The 12770-nt window shown below is 37.1% G+C and overlaps 1 pseudogene; it reads right to left on the reverse strand.

The window, feature by feature from the left end:
- Positions 1–592: 592 nt before the first annotated feature.
- Positions 593–748, reverse strand: LOC116752205 (annotated as a pseudogene).
- Between the last annotated feature and the right edge of the window lie 12022 nt (positions 749–12770).

The following is a 12770-nucleotide window of genomic DNA, read 5'->3' on the forward strand; positions in this document are numbered from 1 at the left end:
GAAAAAAATTAGGTGGTAAACAGAATCTATTACTAAAGTCATGTATATGAACCAAGGCCAGTTTGAAGCTGCATTTTTGTGCAAGGAAGCCCATTTTGTTTATTGCTTTCCAAAAATTTAAAAATATTAAGTGTGATTATTTTTCCAAACTTTTTAAGGTTACATTAAATCAATATAAATAATAACAATAAAGCTTGCTAACTTAAAAATGTGGGTTTTTTAGGTGTATGCTTTAGATTGGATTATTAATTAACTTTTGAATTGGAAACATTAATCTACAAAAGCAATAAAAAGTGTATTTTAACTCTTATTCTATCTAATATGATGATAATATAGGCTCTTTGCTTTTACTATTTTCCCCTCTGGTTACCTGTCCTTTTTTTTTGTTTTTTGTTTTTTTTTAGGTTTCCCATATTCATTACTGAGCTACACATTGAGCAGTGGTGAGGAAAGATCAAGAAAAGAGAAGAGAGCCATTCCATTTCTCCCATCAAACACAGGCAGCTGTTCCAGACAGTAGTGATATTCTGATACGGTAAGACACAATTGACCTTAATAGCATAAGTGTGTGCCACTTCATATGTGAGGCTCCTTATAGACCCAGCTTGGTTCTTCTCCAGTGTCTTCTCTTGGAGTTGTACCTGATTGTATTACCAGTTTTCATTTGAATCCATGGGGGAATGGGACGATTTTGCTTTTGTTTCTTGGCCAGGAATCACTTGATCCTGAAAGTGTTGTGAGAAGACATGGTAAGGAGGAAATTCAACTGCACATAGGATGGCAGACAAGAGAAAAGATCCCTTCTGGTTACCTGTCCTTGAGTAATCCTTTCTGCTTGTAATTATCATGACCAGAGATTGGATAGGAAAATAAAATAGGAATTACTCGGGGCTTAATCTGTCCTTGCATATGATGGTGGTGGGGAAATAAGTTGAAAAAGGTACATAATGTGGTACTTGGGTTTTCTAAGGGCTCATTTATATACTATTTATATTCCCAATTTGGCATAAAAAATTGAGGCTCTGATGATGTAATTTATAAAATTGATACATGGTACTATAAAAGATGGTTTCATAAAAATGTATTTTAAAACGTAATGACAAAACATTCTGGCTATCTTTAAAAAATAGACTTTGACTGATTTGGAAGTGCCCAGGTCACTTTAAAGAGAATCTTTATTAGTCTATAGAAAGTAATGTTTATAACAGCTTGAAACTCAAAGGAAAGGGAACTTGGGGAGAAGCATGTTCAATAATTTCCAAGGTAACATGGATACATACTGTGTATGCTCCTTTCATCTCATTTCTTACTGCCACAGCCTTTCAAGGAAGAAAATAATATATTATTCATGGAAAAAATGTGTAAAGAAGGCAGTATAAGAAAGGCATACTTGAGAACTAATTGAAGTGCTCATGAGGCAAGTTAATGCTTTTTTGCCAATAACTTGTGTGTACAGATAGGTTAAAAGGATTTTGAAGCCCTCTCTGAATCTGCCCCTTCCACACCCAAACTGGGATACATTTACTGAGAAAACAAGGATCTGGCATTTTAAAAACATTAAAAATATTTTATGTGAGTTATTTTTTACTTAGCACAGTAGTAGAAAGTCAAGATTAATTCATCAGTATATAGTCACCTTAAAAATGTGCAGGGCACTTCGATGGCCTCAATGGCCAGTAGAAGGTAATAAGTCAAAATGGGGAGGGAGCAGGCTGTGTACAAAGTTGGCTCTAAACTCTCTTTTGCTGTGGTGCAGTTTTTGTGGACTGGATGGCTGAGAGATTCAACAGAGAGAAAGAAATCATCACCAGGATCAACAGAGATAGGAACAGGGGAAACTTGGAAAGCTGTTGTGACAAAGTCAGTGATAAGAAGCCAGATCCCTGGGGTGGGTATCTGATCATGAAGCAGGGAACAGCATGTCATTAAGAATTTGATCAAGATTGAATAACTTCTGGCGATTTACTTACAAAATGACTCTTGCAGCCCTGGAGCATGGTACTCTTGCATGAACCACTGAAAAGTATCATTACAAAATATAAAATAAATTTTTTTATAAAGAAGAAAAAATTAAAATGATCTTTGCCAAGTATACAGGTGAAAATAATATATAACTTTTTTGTTGGCTTACTAGTAAAACTGAATTATTTTCCATACTTTTAAAATTTTTACTATTTTTTCCCTGTCCACTGAATTTGGTGCCTTAATTTTAGTAAATATAATTTACCTCTTGTTTACTGATCATATATTACATGTAAAGCAGGGTGCCAATGTTTTGGAGAGGGGGCTGTGGAGAAATAAAAGAAATGACAAATCCCTTCTCTTAAAGCCATATACTGGGTTGGGGAGAACAGCTTGTGCAGAATAATATGACAGAAGTAAGGAAAGGAATGTGGATTGGGAAAACGGGACAGCTACATGTAAAAAAACGAAATTAGAACACTAACACCATACACAAAAATAAACTCAAAATGGATCAGAGATCTAATGTAAGGCCAGATACTATAAAACCCTTAGAGGAAAGCATAGGCAGAATACTCTTTGACATTAATCGTAGCAATATCTCTTTTGATCCACCTCCTAGAGTAATGAAAATAAAAACAAAAGTAAGCAAATGGGACCTAATTAAACTCAAAAGCTTCTGCACAGCAAAGGAAACCATAAACAAAACAAAAAGAGAACCCACAGAATTGGAGAAAATATTTGCAAACAAAGCAACCAACAAGGGATTAATCTTCAAAATATACAAACAGTTCATGCAACTCTATGTCAAAAAAACAAACAATCCAATCAAAAAATGGGCAGAAGACCTAAATAGACATTTCTCCAAAGAAGGTATACAGATGGCCAAAAAGCACATGAAAAGATGCTCAACATCACTAATTATCAGAGAAATGCAAATCAAAACTACAATGAGGTTTCACCTCACACTGGTCAGAATGGCCATCATCAAAAAGTCTACAAACAATAAATGCTGTAGAGAGAGGGTGTGGAGAAAAGGGAATCCTCCTACACTGTTGGTGGGAATGTAAATTGGTACAACTACTATGGAGAACAGTATAGAGGTTCCTTAAAAAACTAGAAATAGAACTACCATATGATCCAGCAGTCCCCCTCCTGGGCATATATCCAGAGAAAACCATAATGCAAAAGGATACTTGCACCCCAGTGTTCATTGCAGCACTATTTACAACAGCCAAGACATGGAAGCAACCTAAATGTCCATTGACAGATGAATGGATAAAGAAGATGTGGTACATATATACAATGGAATACTACTCAGCCATAAAAAAGAATGAAATAATGCCATTTGCAGCCACACAGATAGACTTAGAGATTATCATACTAAGTGAAGTAAGTCAGACAAAGACAAATATCATATGTTATCACTTATATGTGGAATCTAAAAAAAAAGTACAAATGAACTTATTTACAAAACAGAAATAGAGTCACAGATGTAGAAAACAAATTTATGGTTACCGGGGAGGTGGGAGGAGGGAGGGATAAATCAGGAGCTTGGGATGAACTTACACACACTACTATACATAAAATAGATAACTAATAAGGACCTACCATATAGCACAGGGAACTCTACTCAATACTTTGTAACAACCTATATGGGAAAAGAATCTAAAAAAGAGTGGATATATGTATACATATAACTGGTTCACTTGCTGTAGAGCAGAAACTAACACAACATTGCATTGTAAATCAACTATACTCCAATAAAAATTTTAATAAAGAGAAAGGGATGGGGAAAGGAGGGGTAGTGTTAAATGCAGACACACTCTGGAGCAGCTAGCTTCAAGGTTCTAAACAGAACCACTGGTGAGTGGAACTCACACACCTCCTTTGAGTTCTGTTTGAGTGGTCAATGTTGGAGAAATATCTTTGGGTCTGGAGGCAGAAGAGCAGGACAGAGGGACAATCCAAGAAGCCCCCTGAGACTCAGTGAATGCTTTATAACATGTTTACTTGCTGGCTCATGAGTTGAAAATGGCAAGAAAATGTCAGGTTTGACTTCCAGTGAGATAAAACAGTGTTCTGCCAAAGAGGTCCTGTAAAGGGCTTACTTTGGGCTCCTACCTTCATTCGGGATATGTGCTCAAAGTGTATATTCCTGGGGCCACTGGCTGAAGGTCTTTCCATTTTAGGGAAAGCAAAATGTAGAGAAGACATTTTTTTTTTTTTGCAGTACGGGGGCCTCTCACTGTTGTGGCCTCTCCCGTTGCAGAGCACAGGCTCCGAACGCGCAGGCTAAGCGGCCATGGCTCACGGGCCCAGCCACTCTGCAGCATGTGAGATCTTCCCGGACCGGGGCACGAACCCGTGTCCCCTGCATTGGCAGGCGGACTCTCAACCACTGCGCCACCAGGGAAGCCCGGGAAGACATTTTATCGTATGTTGTACCCTGCCTCTGGGTGTTGACAGTGTGTTCAGCCTTCAGCAGGGAGAGTCAAATTTGGTTATTTTTCTGCAGTCTTTGATTAATGAGCAGGACAATTCATCCCAGTCACAACCATGTTAGTGACTTTCTCAATGGTTCTCAACTGGAGAAGGAAGTCAGCAGATGGCTGGGAAATACCCACCAGCTGTTTACAGTCAGTCTGAGGCTTGTTAAGCTCGTTCTTTCAGGAATCTCATGTGGACAAGAGTAGACACCACGCTACTTTATGCACATTTTCAAAATCCCTTTTTTGCCCTTGGTTCAACTATCAAATGGTTGAATGGTTTAAGTGAAATATTTTGCAGGTCTCTCTGAGATTGGTTGGATACTTATGTGAAGACAGAAAACTATATGACAGGTTTAGTAGTGACAGCGTGGACATGAGACTTGGTATATCTGCTAAAACATGGAACTTGATCCATCTATCAATAATTCTCTGAATTAAGAATTGGATAGTGGAGAAAGCACTTAGATTCTTTTCCTGGACGTATCATTTATTTATCACCAGCGTAATTCTGGGTTTTGCAATGAACTACTCCGAATTGTAGTTTCCTTTACTCTACAAAATGGGGATTGTAAGCAGCAAGCCAGCATACTTCACTGGGTATTATAAGGATCTAAAAAGACTGCATAAATGAAAGAATTTACAAAGTATAAACATGATACAGATGTGAAGACTTACTGCCAATAAGGGGTATGTGCAGATCACCTATGATGTTCCTGACACAGCTCTAGGTTTTTGGAAGATACTGAATAGATAAAAGGTGTGGTTCCTGCCCTCAACATCTATATGGTCCAGGTAACTGAGGAGCAGCACAAGGCAGTACCTAAATCAAGACCTAAAGGGGCTGACGGAAAAGAAGTGCCATCAGAGTTTAGAGAAGAATGAGATGAGCAAGGGTTAATGTGCAGATAGACAACATTATGGAAGAGGTAGGCATTGAGTTGCACTTTAGAACAGGGAAACGGGTGAACTGAGAGGACTGAAATTAAAAGAAGCTGAAAAGGACTTAAAATTCGAAGTTCAGCCTTTTCCAAAAATGTCCTTTGCCTACTATGTTCACTGTCAAACTCCTTATTTACAAGTTAACCCCTTTCTAAACCCTAGGAATTCTTTTCTGACCCTCCCAAATGGAGCTGGTCATTCTCTCCTCTAGTGGTTCCTGTCCTCAAAAGATACACATTTACATTATTGAAAGTATCTCATTGTGTCAAAACAGTAATATAAATACCACTTGAAAAATGAGACAGACCTGGGTTCTACACCCAGTTTTACTGCTAACTGACTCTCTGACTTAGGGCAAATCATTTACCCTTCACCAGTTGAGTAAATCTTTCATCTGTAAGCTAGAAATGATAATAACAACATTATTATTCTGAGCATTAAATAAGGAATAGTGTCTCAATGAGTCCTGTGTGTAGTCCAATGATGTCCGTTGTTAACACTTCAGAAATGATGTCCGTTGTTAATTTTATGGATCTGTTGCCCTCATTGGTTAATGTGGAACTCTCATTTTGCTTTTCTTTAGATACTAGCGTCTAGCCTGGGGCCAGGCACAGAGTAGGTACCTGATAAATATTTGAACCAAAATGAGCATTCAAGATGGAGGAGGCATTTTAGGAAGTGGCAACAGCAAAATACAGAAATAGAAATAGAGATAATCTGTGTGAAAAGTAGTGAGTGTGGAAGTGGGAGGGGAGAGATAATGAAATAATTCCTCTGATCTGATGAGAGGAAAGATTTATATTGGAGAATAAATTACGCTAGATGGATTCGTGGGGCACAGATGGAGGAGGACCAGGATTTGGGTTTGATGTAGTGGGTAATAAGGAATCATAGTTTTTTGAGGAGGAGTGACATGATGAAAAATGTTGAGAAAATAGATTAAGACTTCCCTGGTTCAATAAGCAAATTATTTTTAGACTAAAAGCTATATCACTATGACCATTTATGACTATAATTTGTTGCCTTCTCACTCGATTGTAAGAGAAACAAGTCAATATTGTTCTCTTCTTTCCAAGTTTTTAAAGGAAAAAGAAACATTATTTTTCATACTTGATATGGCTGTGTGGTGAGTCTCCTTCAGATCAGTGAAAGTACTCCTCTCTGAAGACATTGAAGGGTGTCTTAACGATAATGATTAATGACTTAAAAACACCCATAAATCTTTGAGGAATGAACAAACCACTATTAGAGCCATATGTTGCCCTCACTCTTTGCATGGAACTTCTACGAAAGTTGCTAGGAGTTCAGTGGAATGATGAGGGGAAGCATATGGCCCTAGATCTGAACTAAATTAGTAACAGTATGAAAACACAGTTAAATAGTGATAATCCCCCGTGTTATCCAGCTTTTTTCCTTTTTCAGACCACCTTGTGGTGTATAGTTAACCACAAAAAAGATACTTGTTAAATGGGGAGAGCCAACCTGCGAGGAGAAACCATGTGGCATATCTTTTGAAACAAGCTGAAGAGGCAGTGACTTGGGACTTTGTTGCTCAGGACTGCCATGGAGTCATTTAGAGATCAAAAAAGAGTGTAACCTGACGACTATGCATTAGGCACTCCATCTGGCTCTGTCCCACATTGTTGCCATAGTCACCTATCTCCTAGCAACAATGAACAGCATTTTCATGTCTCTAAAGTGACAAAGCATGCAAGTGAAAAATATAGATGTAATCACAATAGGATAATAATCTGAGAGGTTATCTTATGGTCAAAGTTCACTGTGAAGATCTATATGAATCTGTGGTTTCATGATCCTCTCTCCTGTGATGGGTTTCGATAAGAAAATGCCTTGGCTCAAATTGAGGCAGCCCAACAGCTTCCTATTGAATATAAAGACTACAGATATCATTACAAAGAACATGGTAAAGGGGAAGTTTATTTTAAAAGGTGGAAAAACGCAATTATCAGTTTGAATAACCTGACAATCATTATCTAGAACTCTGGGTAGAAGGGACTGGGGATGGAAAAACCCTGGCCTTCAGTCTGGGAAGAAGGAATATTCCATCCTGACAAATTCAGGCTCAAACAGTCCATTAGCAGCCTTTGCAATGAGCAATGAGTCTCAATTGAGGTCACTAATCAGAAGCAGTAAAGAAGCTGAAATAAAGTTAAAAGGAAAAGGCTATATGCGTCATGCTTGTCTTTGAGGCAAAGTAAAAAACAAACTATGTGACACTAAGAGGATCTTTAGCTGTTTATTTCTAAATGTTTGTACCATATTTCAAATAATCTTTATTTAAATATTCTGCCAATAGAAATCCATTGAGATACCAGCCTTGTTTTTTTTAATGTCACAGCATTGAATCCTAATAAACCTTGCTATTAGACTGACTCATGTGCATAAAATGAGAACTCAGAAGAGTTTAGACATCCACACAGAGGTTAGTAACAAAGAAATCAATGCCAGTTTTCATCTTTAAATGCCATTTTGTGTATTATTTACTAGTTTCATCACCTATGTTCCATGACCCACTTCCCCTTTAGAAAGAAGAATACATAGGTCTTTCCTGATTTTGTGTCAGAACGTATGCATTTGGTAAATGTCAATGAAAGATGCACACTGTGGGAAGTAGATTCAGGAATGTCTCTGAGAGATGTCACTTGAGGGTAAGTAGAGCATCAAAACAGTGTTGACTCCAGGATGAAATAAGTAATCCCCACACCTGGGCAGGCCATTACAATGTCTTTACACATTACATGCAGAGCTGAGTTTAGCTGTGTTAACTGCTTTGTCAGAAAATCCTCCTGAAATGAAATAATCATAGAAGATAGGTGAGTGCTGATTTTGTGAAATAAACAGTGATTGAGGAAAGAAGAAAAACCAGCAGGACTCAGCATGAAGCAAATTAATTCATGCTGGAGATTTACTCTCCAGAAGAAATTAAATTGCCCACTTCCTAATCAGTACAGTTCTTGGCATGCCGTTTCTTTCTCTTTCTTCCTATATTTGTTTCACGTTAGAGTTCCTTAATATTGCTTTCCATTATTTTTATTTTACTTTATTTATTTTTTGGGAGCTAGGAGATATGTGATTAAATGGATACATGGAAATTTTTTTTATGGGCTTTCATTTTACTTTTTTTTTAAACATCTTTATTGGAGTATAATTGCTTTAAAATGATGTGTTAGTTTCTGCTTTATAACAAAGTGAATCAGCTATACATATACGTATATCCCCATATCTCCACCCTCTTCTGTCTCCCTCCCACCCTCCCTATCCCACCCCTCAAGGTGGTCACAAAACACCGAGCTGATCTCCCTGTGCTATGTGGCTGCTTCCCACTAGCTATGTATTTTACATTTGGTAGTGTATATATGTCCATGCCACTCTCTCACTCTGGCCCAGCTTACCCTTCCCCATTCCCATGTCCTCAAGTCCATTCTCTACGACTGCATCTTTATTCCTGTCCTGCCCCAAGTTCTTAAGCACCATTTTTTTTTTAGATTCCACATATATGTGTAAACATAAAGTATTTGTTTTTTCTCTTTCTGACTTACTTCACTCTGTGTGACAGACTCTAGGTCCATCTACCTCACTACAAATAACTCAGTTTCGTTTCTTTTTATGGCTGAGTAATATTCCATTGTATATGTGTGCCATTTCTTCTTTATCCATTCATCTGTTGATGGACACTTAGGTTCCTTCCATGTCCTGGCTATTGTAAATAGAGCTTCAGTGAACGTTGTGGTACATGACTCTTTTTGAATTATGGTTTTCTCAGGGTATATGCCCAGTACTGGGATTGCTGGGTCATATGGTAGTTCTATTTTTCATTTTTTAAGGAACCTCCATATTCTCCATAGTGGCTGTATCAATTTACATTCCCACCAACAGTGCAAGAGGGTTCCCTTTTTTCCACACCCTCTCCAGCATTTATTGTTTGTAGATTTTTTGATGATGGCCATTCTGACTGGTGTGAGGTGATACCTCATTGTACTTTTGATTTGCATTTCTCTAATGGTTAGTGATGTTGAGCATCCTTTCATGTGTTTGTTGGCAATCTGTATCTTCTTTGGAGAAATGTCTATTTAGGTCTGCCCATTTTTTGGATTGGGTTGTTTGTTTTTTAATATTGAGCTGCATGATCTGCTTGTGGATTTTGGAGATTAATCCTTTGTCAGTTGCTTCATTTGCAAATATTTTCTCCCATTCTGAGGGTTGTCTTTTCGTCTTGTTCATGGTTTCCTTTGCTGTGCAAAAGCTTTTCAGTTTCATTAGGTCCCATTTGTTTATTTTTGTTTTTATTTCCATTTCTCTAGGAGGTGGGTTAAAAAGGATCTTGCTGTGATTTGTGTCATAGAGTGTTCTGCCTATGTTTTCCTCTAAGAGTTTTATAGTGTCTGGCCTTACACTTAGGTCTTTAATCCATTTTGAGTTTATTTTTGTGTGTGGTTTAGGGAGTGTTCTAATTTCATTCTTTTACATATAGCTGTCCAGTTTTCCCAGCACCAGTTATTGAAGAGGCTGTCTTTTCTCCGTGGTATATCCTTGCCTCCTTTATCAAAAATAAGGTGACCATATGTTCGTGGGTTTATCTCTGGGCTTTTTATCCTGTTCCATTGATCTATATTTCTGTTTTTGTGCCAGTACCATACTGTCTTGATTACTGTAGCTTTGTAGTATACTCTGAAGTCAGCGAGCCTGATGCCTCCAGCTCCGTTTTTCTTTCTCAAGATTGCTTTGGCTATTCGGGATCTTTTGTGTTTCCATACAAATTGTGAATTTTTTTGTTCTAGTTCTGTGAAAAATGCCATTGGTAGTTTGATAGGGATTGCATTGAATCTGTAGATTGCTTTGGGTAGTGTAGTCATTTTCACAATGTAGATTCTTCTAATCCAAGAACATGGTATATCTCTCCATCTGTTTGTATCATCTTTAATTTCTTTCATCAGTGTCTTATAGTTTTCTGCATACAGGTCTTTTGTCTCCTTAGGTAGGTTTATTCCTAGGTATTTTATTCTTTTTGTTGCAGTGGTAAATGGGAGTGTTTTCTTAATTTCTCTTTCAGATTTTTCATCATTAGTGTATAAGAATGCAAGAGATTTCTGTGCATTAATTTTGTATCCTGCTACTTTACCATATTCATTGATTAGCTCTAGTAGTTTTCTGGTAGCATCTTTAGGATGCTCTATTCATAATATCATGTCATCTGCGAACAGTGGCAGTTTTACTTCTTTTCTGATTTGGATTTCTTTTATTTCTTTTTCTTCTCTGATTGCTGTGGCTAAAACTTCCAAAACTATGTTGAATAATAGTGGTGAGAGTGGGCAACCTTGTCTTGTTCCTGATCTTAGTGGAAATGGTTTCAGTTTTTCACCACTGAGAACAATGTTGGCTGTGGGTTTGTTATATATGACCTTTATCATGGTGAGGTAAGTTCCCTTTGTGACTACTTTCTGGAGGGTTTTTATCATAAATCGGTGTTGAATTTTGTCAAACCCATTTTCTGCATCTATTGAGATGATCATATGGTTTTTATCCTTCAGTTTGTTAATATGGTGTATCACATTGATTGATTTGCATATATTAAAGAATCCTTGTGTTCCTGGGATAAACCCCACTTGATCATGGTGTATGATCCTTTGAATATGCTGTTGGATTCTTTTTGCCAGTAGTTTTGTTGAGGATTTTTGCATCTATGTTCATCAGTGATATTGGCCTGTAGTTTTCTTTTTTTGTGACATCTTTGTCTGGTTTTGGTATCAAGGTGATGGTGGCCTCGTAGAATGAGTTTGGGAGTGTTCCTCCCTCTGCTATATTTTGGAAGAGTTTGAGAAGGATAGGTGTTAGCCCTTCTCTAAATGTTTGCTAGAATTTGCCTGTGAAGCCATCTGGTGCTGGGCTTTTGTTTGTTGGAAGATTTTTAATCACAGTTTGAATTTCAGTGCTTGTGATAGGTCTGTTTATATTTTCTATTTCTTCTTGGTTCAGTCTCAGAAGGTTGTCTTTTCTAGGAATTCATCCATTTCTTCCAGGTTTTCCATTTTATTGGCATACAGTTGCTTGTAGTAAACTCTCATGATCCTCTGTATTTCTGCAGTGTCAGTTGTTAGTTCTCCTGTTTCATTTCTAATTCTATTGATTTGAGTCTTCTCCCTTTTTTTCTTCATGAGTCTGGCTAATGGTTTATCAATTTTGTTTACCTTCTCAAGGAACCAGCTTTTAGTTTTATTGACCTTTGCTATCGTTTCCTTCATTTCTTTTTCATTTATTTCTGATCTGATCTTTATGATTTCTTTCCTTCTGCTAACCTTGGGTTTTTTTTGTTCTTCTTTCTCTAATTGCTTTAGGTGTAAGTTTATGTTGTTTATTTGAGATGTTTCTTGTTTTTTGAGGTAGGATTGTATTGCGATAAACTTCCCTCTTAGAACTGCTTTTGCTGCATCCCATAGGTGTTGGATCATCGTGTTTTCATTGTCATTTGTTTCTAGGTATTTTTTGATTTCATCTGTGATCTATTGGTTATTAAGTAGTATATTGTTTAGCCTCCATATGTTTGTATTTTTTACAGATTTTTACCTGTAATTGATATCTAGTCTCATAGCATTATGATCGGGAAAGATACTTGATACGATTTCAATTTTATTAAATTTACCAAGGCTTGATCTGCGACCCAAAATATGATCCCTCCTGGAGAATGTTCCATGAGCACTTGAGAAGAAAGTCTATACTGATTTTTTTGGATGGAATTCCCTATAAATATCAATTAAGTCCATCTTGTTTAATGTATCATGTAAAGCTTGTGTTTCCGTATTTATTTTCATTTTGGATGATCTGTCCATTGGTGAAAGTGGGGTGTTAAAATCCCCTACTATGATTGTGTTACTATTTCCCCTTTTATGGTTGTTAGCATTTGTCTTATGTATTAAGGTGCTCCTGTGTTGGGTGCATAAATATTTACAATTGTTATATCTTTTTCTTGGATTGATCCCTTGATCTTTATGTAGTGCCCTTCTTTTTCTCTTGTAATATCCTTATTTTAATGTCTAGTTGGTCTGATATAAGAATTGCTACTCCATCTTTCTTTTGATTTCCATTTGCATGGAATATCTTTTTCCATCCCCTCACTTACAGTCTGTATGTGTCCCTAGATTTGAAGTGGGTCTCTTGTAGACAGCATATATACAGGTCTTGTTTTTGTATCCATTCAGCCAGTCTATGTCTTTTGGTTGGAGCATTTAATCCATTTACATTTAAGGTAATTATCGATATGTATGTTCCTATTACCATTTTCTTAATTGTTTTGGGTTTGTTGTTGTAGGTCTTTTCCTTCTCTTGTGTTTCCTGCCTAGAGAATTTTCTTTAGCATTTGTT

This window comes from Phocoena sinus, chromosome 3 (genome assembly GCF_008692025.1).
Source record: "Phocoena sinus isolate mPhoSin1 chromosome 3, mPhoSin1.pri, whole genome shotgun sequence".
Classification (NCBI taxonomy): domain Eukaryota; kingdom Metazoa; phylum Chordata; class Mammalia; order Artiodactyla; family Phocoenidae; genus Phocoena; species Phocoena sinus.